The sequence below is a fragment of the Callithrix jacchus genome, chromosome 22, assembly GCF_049354715.1.
Source record: "Callithrix jacchus isolate 240 chromosome 22, calJac240_pri, whole genome shotgun sequence".
NCBI classification, from domain to species: Eukaryota; Metazoa; Chordata; class Mammalia; order Primates; family Cebidae; genus Callithrix; species Callithrix jacchus.
This window is the reverse complement of record NC_133523.1, coordinates 30970002-30991151: the sequence shown is the minus strand read 5'-3', so window position 1 is coordinate 30991151 and position 21150 is coordinate 30970002. Positions and strand designations below refer to the sequence as shown.

Here is a 21150-nt window from a genome sequence, read left to right as displayed (position 1 = left end):
CAAACATTTCAGCAGGTCAAACGTTAAGAAATGAGAAAATTCTAGGTGATTCCTAACCATCCACTCCCTAAGCAGGAAAAACAGCCCCAGAGAGCAGGCCCACAGTGGTTCACCTCCAAGCTGGCTTCCAGCTTTGCCACTTATTTGTGCCATGAGCCTTCACAATTCAAACGTTCACCAAGGTTCTACTAAGAGCATAGCACTGCTCCAGGCATCTAGGATGCAGCGGTGAAAGGACAGACAATACCTGCTCTCAAGGCGCTTACGTAATGGGGGAAAAAAGAGAAAAAGCTCAGGCCCTCACCTTTCAGGTAGATGCTTCAACACAAAGAAACTTCACAGAAACCATGCATTTCCAAAATGCAGTAGTTATTGGTATCGGTATGGGAATCAGACTGATCTACATGTCAATTCCTGCTCTTAGTAAATATCAGCTGAATAGATGGCACTTACTAACTTTAAGCAAGTGGCCCAACTCTTCTGCCTCAGTACTGCTGACGATTAAATCCATAAAGCACAGCCACTGCCATACCCTCAGTCTCCGTAATAAAAGCTACAGCTCTGAAAGAGTCCATGGACTGGTAAGAAGGTAGCATTTCATTTCCATTGCAAATCTTCATTCTGGTCTTCTACTAGTCAAAAACAAACCCCCTCGAACCCCCAAAATCGTAGAGTTAAAACAACTTTCAGAAATAAAACTTACCTTCCTGCAGCTCTGGCCCCAATTCCCAAGTCCAACCAACAAGCTAAAAGAAGTAAAGCCCTGTGTGCTGGAGGGAAAAGAAGTCATGGCTCCTCCTATTTCCCTGCCCATCACTCCTTCCTCTTTCAGCCCCAAGCCAGAGGCAAAAACAGAAGGGACACAGCTGAGAAGAGGCATCACCTCAAATTACAAAGTACATAACACAGCGACTCAAGCACAAGGATGTAGCGCATTTTCTCCCACCTTGACACCCAGGAGCAGGGCAGGTCCTTATGGCTAATGAGAGGAACCACTTCCACCTCTTCCAGCCTAGGTCACCAAAGCCTGTGACACCCAAGTCTGGGAGCCAAGCCAGCTTTCCCCAGCCTCTGTTCCCATGCACATACATCCACCTCTGGGACCTGGGGGGGAATGAGGGAAGATGCAGTTATGGTTTCCTGACCATAATTAGCATGTCACTAGTACTTAATCCCAAAATAATTTTTAGTAAGAAAATTAGATTTTTTTCATGTAATATCTTGCTCTAATTCCATTTTATTTTCTTTTTTTTTGAGACAAAGTTTCACTCTTGTTCCCCAGGCTGAAGTGCAATGGCGTGATCTCGGCTCACTGCAACCTCGACTTCCTGGGTTCAAGTGATTCTCCTGCCTCAGCCTCCTGAGTAGCTGGAACTACAGGCGTGCGCCACCACACTTGGCTAATTTTTTTGTATTTTTAGTAGAAACGGGCTTTCACCATATTGTCCCGGGTGGTCTTGAACTCCGGACCTCAGCCCCCGCCTCAGCCCCCAAAAGTGCTGAGATTAAAGGTGTGAGCCACCGTGCCTCGCTAATTTCATTTTCAAAAATCTTTCCATTATGATTCTTTGCAAAGGTCAATTTGAAAAACACTTACCTGACAGTGGCCCAGACACAAGGAACACAGTCGAAAAGAAGAGAAAAGAAAAGCAATACCATATATAGGTATGAATCCTAGAAACAGACTAATGGTTAACATAGAGGCCTGTGTCACATACACTCACTGGTAGCACTGTCTACGAGCACCAACCTGGCGATAACTCACGTGCCCTGCATTACGAGGATTGTTAAATACATCATCACATAGGAGCACCCCACAGCCATTCCAAATATCAAAGCAGAGCCACCACACTTCACTGAGTCAAAGATGCCATCGTTTAGAAATTGTATCACTGTCTCATATACGCCAAGAAAAACTCTGCCATATAACAGTGACATGTTATCACATGACATATCCCAATTTCAGGCCTCCTCAAAGCTCTTGTTTCTGTTTCCTCCGCCTGCCTCATGCTGGCTGGGACACACACCCTTGGAAAAAGTTCCTTTGTGTCTGTCTAGAAATTACCATATTTAATATCCACCCTTTTGATGAAACCATCTTGGGCTACCTCAGTTCCCAAGGAGCCTTTTCTGACTCCTGCAGCCTCTGCCGTCTCTGTCATTAGCTGTGTGCTCTCCCTTTCCAAATGAACTGGGAGCATCAGAGAAAAAGGCTGGACATATCTTCATACTTACTGTCATGCACAGCACAGGGACAGAGCAACAGAGACGACGACGACAAACACATACCTTCTGAGAACTGTTCAAAGGACTTTACAAATATTTATTCAGTAATGCCTCACAGCCCCAGGAGGCAGGTAACACTACCGCCCCATTTTCAGAGGCGGTAAACTGAGGTCAAGGCAGAGGCAGGCCTTGAACCCAAGCCATCTTGCACAGTCCTCACTCTTAACCTCTATGCTACATTCACTCTACATAACTGTCATGTACATCATAGACATTTATCATTAAAATGAAAACATAGGCTGGGCACAGTGACTCACGCCTATAATCCCAGCACTTTGGGAGGCCAAGGTGGGTGGATCACTTGAGGTTAGGAGTTAGAGACCAACCTGACCAACATGGTGAAACCCTGCCTCTGTGAAAAATGCAAAAATTAGCCAGGCATGGTGGCAGGTGCCTGTAATCCTAGCTACTCAAGTGGCTGAGGCAGGAGAATCACTTGAACTCAGGAGGCTAAGGTTGCAGTGAGCCAAGATTGTGTCACTGCACTCTGCCCTGGGCAACAGAGCAAGACTCTGTCTCAAAAAAAAAAAAAAAAAAAAAAAAAATTCACACTATACAAAATGATATGCGAGAAAAAGCTAAATCAGCCTAGCAGCCTGGTTTTCTGGGGTCCTATCCCCAAAACAACCACTGTTTCTTTTCTATCATTCCAGCAATTATTTCTACACTTACAAATTATTTCATGTTTATCTACCTATCTATCTATAGAGAAGGAGACATTATTTATTTATTTATTTTTAGATGGAGTCTCACTCTTGTCACTCAGGCTGGAGTGCAGTAACGGGATCTCAGCTCACTGCAACCTCTGCCCCACCCCAGGTTCGAGCAATTCTCCTGTTGCAGCCTCCCAAGTAGCTGGAACTACTGGCACACATCACCACGCCCAGTTAATTTTTGTATTTTTAGTAGAGATGTTGTTTTACCATGTCATCAGGCTGGTCTTGAACTCCCAAACTCAGATGATCTGCCCACCTTGGCCTCCCAAACTGCTGCGATTACAGGCATGAGCATGCCTGTAATCCCAGCTACTTGGGAGGCTGAGGCCATCATACCTGGCCTATATATATTTTTCTAAACAAATGAGCACATATTACTTCAAAAATGGAGAAACTTTTTAAAATTAGAAAAACACAAATGGGCAAATATATACACTGTTTTGCACCTTGCTTTTTTCACTGATTATTTCTCTGAGCTTGATCCACATCTATACCTGTGCTCTTTTCTTTAAATTCTTAGATGTAAATATTTTTACATTTTAACTTCATGATTTTTCATGAAGTCAGAGGATCTTAGTGTGCTTGGACTTCATCAGGAAACAGGATCACAAACAGCTTTTAAACACATATACTGGGAATTATCTTGGCAGCCATGTGTAGGCTGAATCAAGAAGCAGAGGCCAGGCAAGGTGGCTCACACCTGTAATCCCAGCACTTTGGGAGTCCAAGGCAAGTGGATCACCTGAGGTCAGGAGTTCAAAACCAGCCTGGCCAATATGGTGAAACCCCATTTCTATTAAAAATACAAAAGTTAGGCCGGGCGCGGTGGCTCACGCCTGTAATCCCAGCACTTTGGGAGGCCGAGGTGGGCAGATAACGAGGTCAAGAGATCAAGACCATCCTGGCCGTCTCTACTAAAATATAAAAAATTAGCTGGGTGTGGTGGCGCGCGTCTGTAGTCCCAGCTACTTGGGAGGCTAAGGCAGGAGAATTGCTTGAACCCGGGAGGTGGAGGCTGCAGTGAGTGGAGATCGTGCCACTGCACTCCAGCCTGCCACCTGGCAACAGAACGAGACTCTGTCTCAAAAAAAAAACAAAAATTAGCCAGGCGTGGTTGTGCATGCCTGTAATCCCAGCTACTTGGGAGGCTGAGGCAGGAGAATTGCTTAAACCCAGGAGGCGGAGGTTGCAGTGAGCGGAGATTGTACCATTGCACTGCAGCCTGGGTGACAGAGAGAGACTCCACCTCAAAAAAAAAAAAAAAAAAAAAGAGAGAGAGAAGCAGAGAGACCTGCCAGGGACATGTGACATGCTGCCACATGTACCTAAGTGGACAACTAAACAAGGCAATGTAGACAATGTCCTCAGCATCAAACCTGGTTAGAGCACTGAGTCAAAGGACTCAGCAGAGGACCTGAAGTGCTGTTAGAGCCCAGTTAGACACTGTTATTAGTTATTTCAAGGATTGGTCCCACTTTCCAATGTCATTTCTCTCTATTCCTTATTCATTCCTGTCTTTACCCTAAATCTCCTACCGCTCAAATACCTCATGCTTGCTCTCATCTCCATACCTTTGGACATGTCCTGCCCATGCCCACGAGTCCACCCTTCTTGCTATAGAGCTGGACTTACCTTTTCCCACAGTACTCAGCTCAAGAACAGCTTTCTCCAGAAAGTCTTCCCTGAGAACTGCAGGCTAAATTCCCTGGATGAGCAGTTTAGGAAGAGCTTATCTGTCATCACTTCCCACTGTTCATCAGCTTTGTGTCAGTGTACCCAGAAGCAAGCAGTTTCATAGGGACTGATTATTTAGCCTATCTAAGCTCAAAGATGACTGATGTATGAACCAGAAGGCCAGTTAGTAGTTTATGAATACCAAAAAGAGCTAATACTCTCATTGAATACTTATCACAGGTGCCGGGTAGCATGCTCAGAGCCCTCACTGCAACACTAAGGGGAAGTGCTACTATTATCCCCATTCTACAAATCAGAAAATTGAAAGATTAGCCAGCATCCCAAGACCAGGATCTGATCCAAGCAACTTAGAGGCAGAGCTCTCAACCACTCACATTCTCTCTTACCAAGAAATCTCCACATGAAGCTATCTTCTACTCAGAGGATACTGGAAGAACAGATGCTAAACAAGGGAGACCCTCACAGCCAGAGGCATCAACAGGGATATGCCCATCTGTTCGGGAGTGCAAAGGCCTTGTGGAAGGAACGCTGCATACAGCTACTTTGGTCAGGCCCCCAGACAGTGCTAAAGACACACCACCTAATTCCTCTCTTGGACCTGCCACCCCAGTTTCCAGACATCATCCCAGTCCTCTCCCAGAAACACAAGTATTTCTTCTGAGGATACAAAATTAAGTTTAAGCTTTCTGGCTACACATTCCAAGCATGCCTTCTTGGGGTTATAGCTGGGTCAGTTTGGTTGAATTTAAAGTTTTCCCTGAGATTCTTCAAAGTACATTTACAAAATGTCTTTTGACTTAATATCTTTTCTGTGGATAGCTAATGTGTTGTAACATTTATTCTATTTCATTCTCAGATGATCATTCATTCCTTCAACAAATACTTCATCATTTCCAGGACACTGTGTTCTGGGCCCTGGAGATCAAAGCAGTGACCAAGACACTCAAGATCTCTGAAACCTGGGAGAGGCTACTTGGTGTCTCCCCTTCTAGGGATTTGTAATACTTTATGACAATTGCTTATTTGGCATTCAGCCCAGGCTGTGCTATTCGACTCTGTATTCTGATCTTCCAGTAAAGTAACTGGTCCATACTGTAGGTACTCCGTAAATGTGAGCTAACTCAATTAATGACTCAATTCACTCTCCTTTTCACATCCAGAGTAGGACCACATTAAATCTGAAATCCCTTAAGAAAATGGTACAGGCCGGGCGCGGTGGCTCAAGCCTGTAATCCCAGCACCTTGGGAGGCCGAGGCGGGTGGATCACGAGGTCAAGAGATCGAGACTATCCTGGTCAACGTGGTGAAACCCCGTCTCTACTTAAAATACAAAAAAATTAGCTGGGCACGGTGGCGCATGCCTGTAATCCCAGCTACTCAGGAGGCTGAGGCAGGAGAATTGCCTGAACCCAGGAGGCGGAGGTTGCGGTGAGCCGAGATCGTGCCATTGCACTCCAGCCTGGGTAAAAAGAGCGAAACTCCGTCTTAAAAAAAAAAAAAAAGAAAATGGTACAAAGTCGAAATCAAGATGTGATAATAGAAAGCAAATGGTAAATACAATCCAAATCAAGAAGGAAGATGTGATCCATCAGCTGGTAAGAACCTTAGAGTCAGGAAGAACAGGACACCTTGATAAGTGATATTTATTTATTTAAGTACTTATTTTGAGAAAGGATCTAGCTCTGTTGCCTAAGCTAGAGTGAACTGGCACAATCACAATTCACTGAATCCTTGACCTCCCAGGCTCAAGCAATCCTCCTGCCTCAGCCTCCCAAGTGGCTACAGGCACGTGCCATCACGCCCAGATAATTTTCGGGCCTCACTATGTTGCCTAGGCTGATCTCAAACTCCTGGGTGTAAGCAATCCTCCCAGTTTGGCCTTTCAAAGTTCTGGGATCACAAGCATAAGCCTCTGCACCGGGCCTAAAATTCATTTTCGGAAGAGACGAAGGTCTCACTGTGTTGCCCAGGCTGGTCTCCAACTCCTGATATCAAGTAATCCTCCCACCTTGTCCTCGCAAAGAAGTCATATTTTCTTCACCTAGAGGAAGTATGGCCTCAGGAAAAGAGAGGGCAGGTGAAAAAGAACTGACTTGTGGAAAAGTCTAGGTCAGGGGTCACTAAGTGGTGGCAGAGATGAGGAAGTAAGGTGGTTCTCTACCCAGAACTCATATCACGGATGAGTGAGAAGGAACATGTTTTGAGGGAGAGGGTAAGAGGTACAAAGCCAGGCTTCAGAAAATGCCCCAAAGTAGATGTAGGAAGAGAAGCAGTAAAGACAAATGAGAAAGTATAGTCACAGATTTCTGGAAATGACCACACTAGTTCCAAGTCAAGAAGGCCAATCAAGGCCAGGCGTGATGTCTCACACCTGTAATCATGAGGTGGATGGATCATTTGAGGTCAGAAGTTTGAGATCAGTCTGGCCAACATGGTGAGACCCCAGTCTCTACTAAAAATACAAATACTAGTCAGACTTGGTGGCACAGACCTGTAATCTCAGCTACTCGGGAAGCTCCGGCAGGAGAATTGCTTGAACCCTGAAGCCAGAGGTTGCAGTGAGCCAAGATACTGCCACTGCACTCCAACCTGGGCAACAGAGCAAGACTCTGTATTTAAAAAAAAAAAAAAAAAAAAAGGAAGAAGGCCAATCCATGGGAGATTCACAAGAGCAAGAAAGAATAGCTCACTATGCCAAATACCTGCAATCGAAGTCAAGGAAAATAATTAAGCAATGGCTGCTGCATGCATCAATTAGGGGATCCCCAAGAGGGCAGTTTCAGTAGAGATAAAGACATTTGAAGCACAAGCACAACCTCTGTTGTTATTCTTCCTTATCCAAACAACATTCAGGCTCTCTGTGAACTTACACTTAAGAGAAAACAGCAACTAGCTTTTCAATAACTCCAAAACAAATCAATTTCTAATCTAAACCAAAATGTTTTTGCCTACCTAGGAAGATCATAATTTTTCACTAAGGTCAAAGTCACAGGAGGAAAAAAGAGTGATTAGCTGGGCACGATGGTTCACACCTGTGATCCCAGCTCCTTGGGAGGCTGAGGCAGGAGAATTGCTTGAACTCGGGAGGCAGAGGCTGCAGTGAGCCGATATCGGCCACTGCACTCCAGCCTGGGGGACAGAGGGAGACTCTGACTCAAAAAGAGAGAGAGAGAGAGAGAGAAAGGAGAGAGAGAGAGAGAGAGAGGAGACACCCAACCCATGTGATACCCCAGCCTGCTAGCTTCAGAAACAATTATTTTCCTATAGACTTGGAAGACCCACTTGACACATGGATCCTGGTGTATTAGGCTACAGGTTTTCAACAGAATAAACATTTACTAAAATTTTCGCAGAATCACATGCAATGTGCTTAAAAAAAAAAAAAGGATGCTTAAAACAAGGTCTTCCAAAAATCCAGAGATAATTTTAGATTGAAAAATCTAGGCTTGCCAAGGGAATCTGAGAACTTTTCTATCTTGGTCTCCAATGCTAACCTACGTATTTGTGTGCAAAAATAGAGGAAGATTAGAATCTCAAATGCCAGACTGAAAAGTTGCCACAACAAACCTGAATTCTTCATATGGAGTTTGTTATCTTGTCAGCAAGAAAGCAAATGAAATGGTAATTAACTAAACTTTTTGCTTTAAAGATAAAAAGAAAAAAATCTCAAACATGAAATATTCCCTGGACTTGTAACGGAAAATGATTTTTTAAAACAAAATATTGTGAAGATATTGTGAAAATACTGTGATTTTTAAAGAAACTTGAAAACATCTAAGCATACATGAAATCTAAATATGAATTTTGTAAGTAGCCCTTACAAACATATTTTTAGAACTTCTCGTCTAAAATATGATAAAATGATAAAGTTTACATATTATTCAACAAATCTGGAACTACTGACTAGCCATTTAGAAAATACTTTATATTTTAAACCAAAAATGAATTTTAGGTAGACTAAAGGCAAAAAAAAAAATAAAACCATGAAATAATAAGCAAACATGGATTTTTGTTGTTGTATTTTGAGATAGAGTCTCACTCTGTTGCCCAGGCTGCAATGCAGTATCAGGACCTTGGCTCACTGCAACCTTCGGCTCCAGCGCTCAGCCTCCCAAGTAGCTGGCACTACACGAGTGAGTCACCATGCCTAGCTAATTTTTTCGTATTTTTTTAGTTGAATCCGGGTTTCACCAAGTTAGGCAGGCTGGTCTCGAACGCCCGGCCTCAAGTGATCCGCCCGCCACGGCTTCTCAAAGTGCTGGGATTTCAGGCGCGAGCCATCGCGCGCCGGCCAGAACTTTTTTTTATAACATTCAGACAAAGAAAAATTTTCCAAATATGTCAAAGAAAAGAAATACCATGTACTTAAAAAATGAACATAACGTTACGGCCGGAAGAGGTGGCTCACGCCTGTAATCCCAACACTTTGGGAGGCCTACGTGGGCGCATCACCTGTGGTCAGGAGTTCAAGACCATCCTGGTCAGCAGGGCAAAACCCTGTCTCTACTAAAAATACACAAATTAGCCGGGTGTGGTGGCAAGCGTCTGTAATCCCAGCTACTTGGGAAACTAAAGCAGGAGAATCGCTCGAACTCAGGAGGCAGAGGTTGCAGCGAATCTACATCGTGCCACTGCCCTCCAGCCTGGGTGACAAAGTGAGACAATCTCCAAAAAACAAGTTACTTTTGACCCCCTTTGTAAATTTATTCTAAGACAAAATCAGACCAGGTGTAGTATCTCACACTTGTAACCCAACACTTTGGGAGTCCAAGGTGAGAGGGTCGCTTGAGGCCAGAAGTTTGAGACCAGCCTGGGCAACAGTCTCCTATTGAAAAAAAGACAATAATCAGACAAATCCTTCTGGCAGAACTGTTCATCTTGTGGCAAATTGGAAACGATCTAAGTGCTCATCAGTGGTTACATCTCGCACTGTAAAGTCCATAAAAATAACAGTATCTATTTGTATTTATTGATAATCACCAAAATCTTGGCAGTGGTTGTCACTGAATGGTAGACGGGCAGATGATTGTCATTTTCTCCCTTAGACTTTTAGTGTCGTCTTGAGTGTTTTGCCAGGAGAGAATGAACTGCTTTTATAATGGGGATGCGGGGCCAGAAAAAGCTATTTTCAAACTGCAGGCCCCTCAAGCCGAGTCTTTCTCTGGCAAATTTGTGAGAAGTCTAAACAAAATTCTTATCATGCCAACCAGGCATGCTTCTTTCCTCGCACCGCGCGGCGCAGGAAGACACACCCCTGACCCTGCGCTCGACCCTCGGGCGCGGGTCCTTCACGCTCAGCCCCGGCCCTCCCGGTCCCCGCGGACCCTCCCTCCGGCTCAATGCGCCAGCTGGCTCCGCAGGGCCGGAAAAGCGCGTTCCTCGGCAGCCCGGAGCCGCCGGGAAGGTGCGCGCAGCCGGCCCGACAGCCCCGGGGTGGCGTGAGGGCCGCCTCCACGGCCAGCCCCAGCGGACCCCGGCCGCCCGCAGGCCGCCGTCCCTCCGAGGGCTTCCGGGAGCGGGTCCCGGCGCCAGCGCGACCTCCGGAGCCCCGGCTACCCGAGGGAGCGCCCCCTTTCTCCGCCTGACGGGCGCCGACCCGCCCCTGCGGTGCAGCCGCCGCCGGGACCCCGCCGCGCCCCCCGGTCCCGGGTTCGCTCCAGGAGGCCCCTCTGGGCTTCCGTCGGCCCGGCCAGCGCCCGCTAAGCCGGGCGTCCTCCACAGCGGGCGGGCAAGGGGCGGGAGTCCACGGCCCCGCGCCCTGCGGCCCCGAGCGGAGCGGCGCCCTGCGAGCCAGTCTCGCCGTCAGCCCTGGCTGCGGACCGCGACCCTGCGACCCCGCTGCCCACCGCCCACCACCCACCGCCCGACCCCGCCCGCCAGCGCCCGCCTGCGCCCGCCGCGCCCGCTCCTCACCTGCGTCGCGCCCGGGCCCCCAGCGCACCGCCCTGGACCGGCTGTGTACACCGGAAGTGACGTCTCCTGCCCGGTCCCGACCCCGCCCCGGGCGGACGCGGGGCGGCTGCTGATCCCGCGCCTACGGCAGACCCTCCTCTCGCACAAGCGGGGAGAGGGCGCCCGGTAGCCTTCTCTTTTAGGGGCCCCGACTTCCCGAGAGGGATGGCTGGGGCGGAGGTTGAGGACTGGCGGCCAGAGCCAGAGGTCTTCCCAGATTCTCCACCATAGCTTGGCCCCCGGGCGGTAGGGGTCGGCGGCGTCCTCCTGGATTTATTACTGAAATTGATTACTGGCGTATCGAGCGTTTCCTAGATGCCAGGCCCCGGCGGGCACTGCATGAACGGGTAGTGCTGTCTCCGACATAAGTTTATTCCTTAGTGGTAAACACACAATACCATTGTCACAAATCCGGGTGATAATATATTACCAATGGTGACAAGTGGTAGGAGGGGAAAGAGTAAGAGGGAGGGAGTACCCTGACCTAGTTAGTGGAGGAGGGTGATCCGGGAATTCCCCCAGGAGCTAAGGTCCTAAAGGGGAGAAGGGAGAAAAACACATTACACAGAAGAAACAGCAAGTGTTTTCCAGTTTTGAAATGGGGTTTTTTTTTTTTTTTTTTTTTTTGAGACGGAGTCTTGCTCTGTCGCCCAGGTGGTGGTTAAGTGCAGTGGCGTGATCTTGGCTCACTACAACCTCCATCTCCTGGGTTCCAGTGATTCTCCTGCCTCAGCCTCCCGAGTAGCTGCGATTACAAGCTGGTGCTACCGTGCCCCCCTAATTTTTGTATTATTATTAGAGATGGGGTTTCGCCATGTTGGCCAGGCTGGTCTGAAACTCCTGACCTCAAATGATCCGCCCGCCTCGGCCTCCCAGAGTGCTGGTATTACAGACGTGAGCCACGGAGCCCGGCCCAGTTTTGGGTTCTAATACTAAATCAGGGTGGTGAGAAGTTAGGTCTTACTTGACAGTGTTGCAAAACGAATGAGTTTTAAGAGGTGATTTGTCCATACTTGAAAGTGTAAAGGGGTTACTCCAGCTGCAGTGTGGAGAAGGAAGGACTAGGGAGAGGAGGCAAGAGTGGATATAAATGTGTTCACCCATGTTCATATTAGAAGGTGGAAGCCACCCAATGTCCATCCACAGATGAATGGGTACACAAAATGTGGTATAAACATACAATAGAATATTATTCAGCGTTAAAAAGGAAAGAGGCCAGGCAAAGTGGCTCATGCCTGTAATCCTAGCACTTTGGGAGGCCAAGGCAAGTGGGCACCTGAGGTCAAGAGTTTGAGACCAGCCTGACCAACATGGAGAAACTTTGTCTCTACTAAAAATACAAAATTAGCCAGGTGTGGTGGCACATGCATGTAGTCCCAGCTACCTGGGAGTCTGAGGCAAGAGAATCACTTGAACCCAGGAGGCAGAGGTTGCGGTGAGCCAAGATCGTGCCTTTGCACTCAAGCCTAGGCAACAAGAGTGAAACTCCCTCTCGAACGAAAGAAAGAGAGAGAGAGAGAGACAGAGAAGTCACTCTCAGTGGGATGTGGTGGCTTACACTTGTAATTCCAGCATTTCGGGAGGCTGAGTTGGGAGGGTCACTTGAGGCTAGGAGTTGAAGACCAACCTGAGCAACAAAGTGGGACTCCATTTTTACAAAAAATTTGAAAAATTAGCTGGGCATAGTGGTGCCCACTTGTAGTCCCAGTTACTGGGGAGGCTGAGGTAGGAGGATCACTTGAGCCCACAAGTTCAAGACTGCAGTGAGATATGATTGTGCCACTGCACTCCTGCTGGGCAACAGAGTAAAACCTTGTCTCAAAGAAAAAAGTTACTCTCAGCAAACAACCCCAGGATGGTCTCAATCTCTTGACCTCGTGATCTACCCGCCTCGGCCTCCCAAAGTGCTGGGATTATAGGCGTGAGCCAGAATTGATTTTCTTAAGCAGCCAAAGTTATTACTGTTGGCTGGTGCATTCTTTATGGAAATAAAAGCCAGGACTTCGAGGCTGGGCTTTTCCATGTTAGTTTCAGTGGAAATGTCTGAAAGAAGAGCCTTCAAAAAAGAGGTTTTCACAGCCAAGTGTTCTTGGTGGTGGAGGGAGCAATGGGGTTGTTTGCAGAGAGTAACTTTTTTTTTTTTTTTTGGAAACAGAGTCTCACTCTGTCATCAGGCTGAAGTGCAGTAGCGCGATCTTGGCTCACTGCACCCTCCGTCTCCCGAGTTCAAGCAATTCTCTGCCTCAGCCTCCTTAGTAGCAGGGACTACAGGCGCTTGCCAACACACCCGGCTAATTTTTTGTATTTTTAGTAGAGATGGGTTTTCACCGTGCTGGCTAGGATGGTTTTGATCTCCTGACCTCGTGATCTGCCCGCCTCGGCCTCCCAAAGTGCTGGGATTACAGGTGTGATCCTTTTTTTTTTTTTTTTTTTTTTAAAAGACAGGGTTTCACTCTTGTCCAGCAGGAGTGCAGTGGCACAATCATAGCTCACTGCAGTCTTGAACTGCTGGGCTCAAGCAATCCTCCCACCTCAGCCTCCCCAGTAACTGGGACTACAAGTGGGTGCCACAATGCCCAGCTAATTTTTCAAGTTTTTATAGAGATGGAGTCCCACTTTTTTTGCCCAGGTTGGTCTTCAGCTCCTAGCCTCAAGTGATCCTCCCACCTCAGCCTCTCAAAGTGCTGAGATTACAGGTATGAGCTAATTCTATTTTTTAATAGAGACAGGGTTTCACCATGTTGGCCAGGCAGGCCTTGAACTCCTGACCTCAAGTGATCTGCCTGCCTTGGCCTCTCCAAGTGCTGAGATTATAAGCATAAGCTATCGCACCCAGCCTAGGTTGAACACTTTTTGGAGGGGTTCTGAAAAATAAAACTTATGAGCATCCCCTCAGATTCTTAAACCCATCAGAGGCCAAGGCTAAGGGGTGTGAGAAATCTTGGGTCCATCTGGTTAAAGAAACTAGAACTCTGTCCCCTTTTCCCATGTGAGCGGACTTTCCTTTTAGTTATCAAAATGGAATAACCCCAACTCCTTGTCACTAAAACAAGAGGGGATTTATTAGCCCTAACAAAAAGGGCACTGTGGCTGTCAGAATGGTTGTCCTTGGCAGCGATCTGGATGCCTGGAAGGAGCTCACAGCCAGCCAGCCCACCCCGCAGTTTATCGGCTCCCTCCAGGCACAGTGGGAAGGAGGACTTAATGGGTTGTGTCTTCATTTCTGCCACACAGTGCCAAAGTCCTCCAAGCCAGCTCTGAAGTTGCTACTTGGCTTCAATTGGAGATGTTTTTTATTTTATTTTATTGATTGATTGAGTCTGTCACCCAGGCTAGAGTACAGTGGCGCAAACTTGGCTCACTGCAACCTCCACCTGCTGGGTTCAAGCAATTCTCCTGCCTCAGCCTCTCAGGTAGCTGGGACTACAGGCGCACACCACCATGCCTGGCTAATTTTTTGTATTTTTAGTAGAGACGGGGTTTCACCAATGCTGACCAGGCTGGTCTCGAACTTCTGACCTCGTGATTTGCCTGCCTCAGCTTCCCAAAGTGCTGGAATTACAAGCTTGAGCCACTGCGCCCAGCTTTTATTTTTATTGTTTGAGATGGAGTCTTGCTTCTTCACCCAGGCTGGAGTGCAGTGGCGTGATCTCATCTCATTGCAACCTCTGCCTTTCAGGGTCAAGGGATTCTCCTGCCTCAGCCTTGCGAGTAGCTGGGATTATAGGTGCCTGCCACCATGCCCAGCTAATTTTTATACTTACTATAGAGTTTTACCATGTTGGCCAGACTGTTCTCGAACTCCTGACTGCAAATGATCTGCCCGCCTTGGCCTCCCAAAGTGCCGATTACAAATCCCAAAGTGGGATTATAGACGTGAGCCACTGCACCCGGCCTCCTCTTTATATTTGAAAGGCTAAAAAGACTGTTTGCACACCCTGTTTGTGCATGGGATAACAGGGTTGGAATCAAATGTGAGAAGATGTGGGCCTGCTCTAGAAGGCACCCTGGGGCTCGTGCCAGGAATTGTCAGCTTCCCACCAACAGTCCCCGTGGGCTCATCATTGCCAGGTCATCTGTAGCTTGCTGTCCTTTTCTGGTAGTTTGGTGTAACAGACATTACTAATATTTGAAGGTAATATTATTTGAATGTCCTCACTTAGTAACAAATATTATTAGAATGTTTGAATTCCAAATGTCCTTGCTTCCTCAAGTTAGGTGAGAACAAGTCAAAGTTCAAGTTGAGATAATGCAACCATAAACGCATCTGACACCTCCTTTCCATCCGTAAGAACAACCACCTTCAGACTGTGCTAGAGAGACACCAGGAGACTAACCCATCTGAGGTCAATGGAGTTCCGAAGACTCCAGGATTTCCAGGTTTATTTTATTTTATTTTATTTTTTGAAGCAGAGTTTCGCTCTTGTTACCCAGGCTGGAGTGCAATGGTGCAATCTGTGCTCACCGCAACCTCCGCCTCCTGGGTTCAGGCAATTCTCCTGCCTCAGCCTCCTGAGTAGCTGGGACTACAAGCGCGCACCACCATGCCCAGCTAATTTTTGTATATTCAGTAGAGACGGGGTTTCACCATGTTGACCAGGATGGTCTCGATCTCTTGACCTCGTGATCCACCCATCTCGGCCTCCCAAAGTGCTGGGATTACAGGCGTGAGCCACCGCACCCGGCTGATTTCCAGGTTTAAACCAAGTGGCAGCTAAAAGAGGAGGAAAGCAGGCTGACCCAGATACGAGGTGTTTTGTTTGTTTGTTTTCTGAGACGGAGTCTTGCTCTGTCACACAGGCTGTAATGCAGTGGTGCGATCTCGGGTCACTACAACCCTCGCCTCCTGGGTTCAAGTGATTCTTCTGTCTCAGCCTCCCAAGTAGCTGGGATTACAGGCGTGACCACCATGCTTGGCTAATTATTGTATTTTTTGTAGAGACAGGATTTCGCTATGTTGGCCTGGATGGTCTCAAACTCCTGACCTCAAGTGATCCCCCTGCCTCAGCCTCCCAGAGTGTTGGGATTACAGGTGTGAGCCACTGCATCCAGCCTTTGGGGTGTTGTAAGCACAAGTCGTGACCTGGGTTGATGAAGGCTGCAGAGCAAGCCATTGGCAGTCTAGAAACCAGACTCAGACAGGCATCTGATCCAGGGACACCTCCAGGCCGAACTTATAGTGGATGTGGGTAGCCCAGCATTGCTTGCTTACTCTGTCAAGGAAGGCCTCTAGATGAAGGAGCAGTAGCAGTGTGGAACACAGGCATCCCTGCTGCAGACTGCTGGCTAGCCACAGACCCAGAGGTGTGCAGCTGTCCTGCTAGCTCACAGCCCTGTGACTTATTTTTAGATCTATGACTCAGAGGCCTAGACCAGTACTGAGGCCATGGGGAGAGGAGTCTCTGCCTGGGGGCTGGCTTCTCTGGATGGCGTGGGTCTGTTTGACACCATGATCTCATTCTCATCAGACCATGGTTTTGGCAATACAACTTCCAGAAGGACACCATCTCGTTTTTTTCCTCTCTTTTGTTTTGAGACAGAGTCTCGCTCTGTCACCCAGGCTGGAGTGCAGTGGCATGATCTTGGCTCACTGCAATCGCTGCCTACCAGGTTCAAGTGATTCTCCTGCCTCAGCCTCCCAAGTAGCTGAGACTACAGACATGCACCACCATGCCTGACTAATTTTTGTATTTTTAGTAGATATGGGTTTTCACCATGTTGGCCAGGCTGTCTCAAACTCCTAACCTCAAGTGATCCACCCACCTTGGCTTCCCAAAGTGCTGGGATTACAGGTGTGAGCCACTGTGCTTGGCCACCATTTCTTAAGGCTTCCAGATTAGATGCCTTCTGTAAGACAAGTGACAGAGTTTGACAATCAGATTTGTGTTCCCCAAAGTGCATTCTGGCCACTGCACAGAATATGGCACAGAGGAATGCAGTATGAAGACAGGAAAACCAGTGAGGAGGTTACCATCGTCCATGCAAGAGATGAAGGGGCTTTGAACTAAGGTAGTGGCAGAGATTTGCTCACTCAAGATGGAAACCAAGCAGGAATACTTACCTTCTTTGCTTTTTTTATTTTTTGAGACGGAGTTTCGCTCTTGTTACCCAGGCTGGAGTGCAATGGCGCGATCTCGGCTCACCGCAACCTCTGCCTCCTGGGTTCAGGCAATTCTCCTGCCTCAGCCTCCTGAGTAGCTGGGATTCAGGCACGCGCCACCACGCCCAGCTAATCTTTGTATTTTTAGTAGAGACGGGGTTTCACCATGTTGACCAGGATGGTCTCGATCTCTTGACCTCGTGATCCACCCACCTCGGCCTCCCAAAGTGCTGGGATTACAGGCTTGAGCCACCGCGCCCAGCCCCTTCTTTGCTTTTAAGACTACACTGGCTGGGCGTGGTGGCTCATGTCTGTAATAATCCCAGCACTTTGGGAGGCTTGAGGCAGGTAGATCACCTGAGGTCAGGAGTTCGAGACTAGCCTGACCAAAATGGTGAAGCCCTGTCTCTATTAAAAATACAAAATTAGCCAGGAGTGATGACACACGCCTGTAATCCCAGCTACTCGGGAGGCTGAGACAGGGGAATCTCTTGAACCCAGGAGGTGAAGGTTGCACTGAGGTGAGATCGTGCCACTGCACTCCAGCCTGGGCAACGGGAGCAAAACTTCGTCTCAAAAAAAAAAAAAAAAAAAAACTGCCTAAAAGGCTGTTCTGCCTATGGAGTAGCCATTCTTTTATTCTTTTACTTTTTTAATAAAGTTGCTTTCATGTAAAAAGACTGCATTAAAATGTCAACAAATGAATAAATTGACAAGTATAAATAGAATTGGGCAGAAAAAAACCCTGTGAAGTATTTTTCTTTCTAAAATAATTTATATATATATATTTGAGACAGAGTCTCGATCTTTCACCAGATGCTAGCTGGAGTGCAGTGGCGTGGTCTCAGCAACCTCTGCCTCCTAGCTTCAAGCAATTCTCCTGCCTCAGCCTCCTCATAGCTGGAACTACAGGCATGCACCACCACACCCAGCTATTTTTTGTATTTTAGTAGAGACGGGGTTTCACTATGTTGGCCAGGATGGTCTCCATCTCTTGATCTCATGATCCACCCACTCGAGCCTCCCAAAGTGCTGAGATTACAGGCATGAGCCACCATGCCCGGCCTATTTATATATATATATTTTGAGACAGAATCTGGCTCTGTTGCCCAGGCTGGAGTGGCACAATCATGTCTCACTGCAGCCTTAACCTCCTGGGCTCAAGGGATCCTCCTACCTTAGCCTCCTGAGTAGCTGGGGCCAGAGGCACACACCACTATGCCCAGCTAATTTTTAAATTTTTTAAATTTTATTTTTTTGAGACAGGGTCTCACTGTGTTGCCCAGGCTATAGTGCATGGCGTGATCACAGGTCACTGCAGCCTCAACCACAAGCAGTCCTCCTTCCTCAGCCTCCTGAGTAGCTGGAACCACAGGGACATGCCAGCAAGCCTGGCTAATTTTGAGTTTTCTTTGTAGAGATGGGGTCTCCCTGTGTTGCCCAGGTTGGTCTCAATCTCTTGGCTTCAAGTGATCCACCTGCTTCAACTTCCCAAGGTGCTAGGATTACAGGCATTAGCCACCTGCACCCGGCCAAGACTCTTCCTTTTGTTTGTTTTTTGAAACAGTATGCTGCTTAATTATAACCCATGCTGACTGCAGTAGTGAGAAACAAGTTTGTTCTACTTGTGCATACCTTCAATTAGGTTTCCTGTTTTCAAGTCCCCTTCTCACTTGCCTATCGTGTTGTACCTGCCGGCTCACAGGCAGAAGCCTTCTAGAGGCCCAGGCAGGTGGCTCCTCCCACACATTAGTGCCTCTTGTGAGTGGTCCAGGAGGCAGCACCCTATGCTATGCCTGGGGTTGCCATGCTTCCAGCTGCTCTTGTCAGTCTAGAAAGTTGCTGAAAAATACCTCACAGGGCCAGGCACAGTGGCTCATGCCTGTAATCCCAGCACTTTGGGAGGCCGAGGCGGGTGGATTACTGAGGTCAGGTGTTCAAGACCAGCCTGGCCAACATGGTGAAACCCCATCTCTACTGAAAATACAAAAATTAGCCAGGTGTGGTGGTAGGTGCCTGTAATCTCATCTACTTGGGAGGCTGAGGCAGGAGAATTGCTTGAACCCAGGAGGCAGAGGTTGCAGTGAGCTGAGATTGTGCCACTGTACTCCAGCCTGGATGATAGAGTGAGACTCAGCCTCAAAAATAAATAAATAAATAAATATCAGTGATTAAAAGGAAAAAAAAAAGGAATATTCTTCTCTGTAGATATCTGTGGGAGCTGAAGAGATTGGCATCCTACAACAAAGCCCTCTGGAATTCAGAAATCTCAAGAATAAAGATCACTACCTTAAAGCAAACACTGCTAGTTAACAAATCCTGGTGACACAGAGAGCTCCTTCTAATGACAGCCAAGAATCCTCTGATGTTTTAATAAAGCCTACTACGGGAAAGAAACCAAGATAAACTATAGCAAAGGAAAAAAAAATAGGAGAAAAAAACTAGAGGTACAGGGATTAAATTTTTTTTCTTTTTTTGAGATGGAGTCTTGCTCTGTAGCCCAGGCTGGAGTGCAGTGGTGCAATCTTGGCTCACTGCAACCTCTGCCTCCCAGGTTTAAATGATTCTCCTGCCTCAGCCTCCTGAATAGCTGGGATAACAGTCATGCATCACCCAGCCAGGCTAATTTTTGTAATTTCGTAGGGTTTCACCATGTTGGCCAAGCTGGTCTCAAACTCCTGGCCTCAAGTGATCTGCCTGCCTCAGCCTCCCAAAGTGCTGGAAATACAGGCATGAGCCACTGCATCTGGCCAAATGGGCAGCTTTTATATCTAAGTAAAAGAAACTTCTAGTGAAAGCACAGGGAGAAAATGGTATGATAAAATTATACGGGCACGATGGCTCAAGCCTGTTACCCCAGCACTTTGGGAAGCCGAGGTGGGCGGATCACAAGGTCAGGAATTCAAGACCAGCCTGAGCAACATGGTGAAACCCCATTTCTACTAAAAATACAAAAATTAGCTGGGTGTGCAGTAAGCAGAGATCATGCCACTGCACTCCAGCCTGGGTGCAGAGTGAGACTCCATCTCAAAAGAAACAAGAAAATATGAGAAAGAAGATGTGACAGAGACCTTACTATCTAGAAAGCACCCTGAGGAGGAATTCCAGTAAACAAAGGAATGGAAAACGTGGTTTCAGTGAAGTCGAAATCCCAGGATCATGACTGCTGACTCCTGGAAGCAATATATTTGAGTTTTATTTTTATTTATATTTTTCAAAAATTGTTTTTCTTTTTTTAGAGATGAAAATCTCACTGTGTTGCCCAGACTGGTCTCAGACTCCTCAGTTCAAGCTATCTGCCTGCCTCAGCATCCCAAAGTGCTGGGATTATTGGCATGATCCACTGTACTCGGCCTGTTTGGATTTTAGGAGAATGGCGGGAGGTTATGGAACGGTCTCTATGAAAAAAAAAATTGTGTAGACTAAGTCATAGTATGGTTGAGGAGTTGGAAAAACTTGATAATATAATAAAGGCAACAAATATCAGTAAGAAAGAACATTCAGAAACTCCAGAAAAAAAACAAAAGCTGTACAGAAAATAACAGTCCAAAGAAGAAATGGTCTGAAACTAGAAAGTTGGTGCATACCAGGAGAATGGAATAGATTCCAAGTAACAGAGAACATCCAAGAGCCAATCAGAACGTCTAGGGGAAAAAATTGTAAACAAACAAAAAGAAAACCAAGATAATACCTACAGCTGGGCGCAGTGGCTCACGCCCATAATTTCAGCACTTTGGGAGGCGGAAGCAGGCAGATCGCTTGAGCCCAGGAGTTCAAGACTAGCCTGGGCAACATGGCAAAACCATGTCTCTACAAAAAATTTAAAACTTTGCCAGGCGTGGTGGCACACCTGTAGTCCCAGCTACTCTGGAGGCTGGGGTGGGAGGATTGCTTGAGTCCAGGAGGTTGAAGTGAGTTGTGTTCGCACCACTGCATTTCAGCCTGAGTGAGAGTGAGACCCTGTCTCAAAACAAAAGGCTCACTGGAGATTGTTGGTGATCTTACCAAGAACTGTTCTAATGGAATAGGTCAAGTGGCTTGAGAAGTGAAGTCTCCTTTCATTTCAGGAGTCCTGACAGTTAAACAGGAGTGGGAGGTGTAGGATCCCAGGATAATCTTTTTCTTTCTGTCTTTTTTTTTTTTGAGATGGAGTCTTGCTCTGTTGCCCAGGGTGGGGTGTAGTGGTGCAATCTTGGCTCACTGCAACCTCCACCTCCCGGGTTCAAGTGATTCTCCTGCTTCAGCCTCCCAAGGAGCTGGGACTACAGCTGCACACCATTATGCCCAGCTGAATTATTTGTATTTTAGAGACAGGGTTTCACTGTGCTGTCCCAGCTACTCTCGAATTCCCGAGCTCAGGCAGTCCACCTGCCTCGGCCTCTCAAAGTGCTAGGATTACAG

The 21150-nt window shown here is 47.2% G+C and overlaps 1 protein-coding gene across 12 annotated transcripts in view; it reads right to left on the bottom strand.

Moving 5' to 3' along the window:
* Window positions 1–10662, bottom strand: part of GARRE1 (granule associated Rac and RHOG effector 1) — an 84871-nt gene extending 74209 nt beyond the window's left edge. For 8 of the 12 annotated variants that reach the window (XM_078359009.1, XM_035284780.3, XM_078359003.1 and 5 more), the window contains exon 1: window positions 10611–10662. The gene's annotated coding sequence lies outside the window, so the exon portion shown is untranslated. Of the gene's footprint in view, window positions 1–703; window positions 754–946; window positions 1105–10610 lie in introns of those variants that run through there. The other 4 variants (XM_035284779.3, XM_078359004.1, XM_008987707.5 and 1 more) reach the window with 2 other exon arrangements.
* Window positions 10663–21150: the final 10488 nt, after the last annotated feature.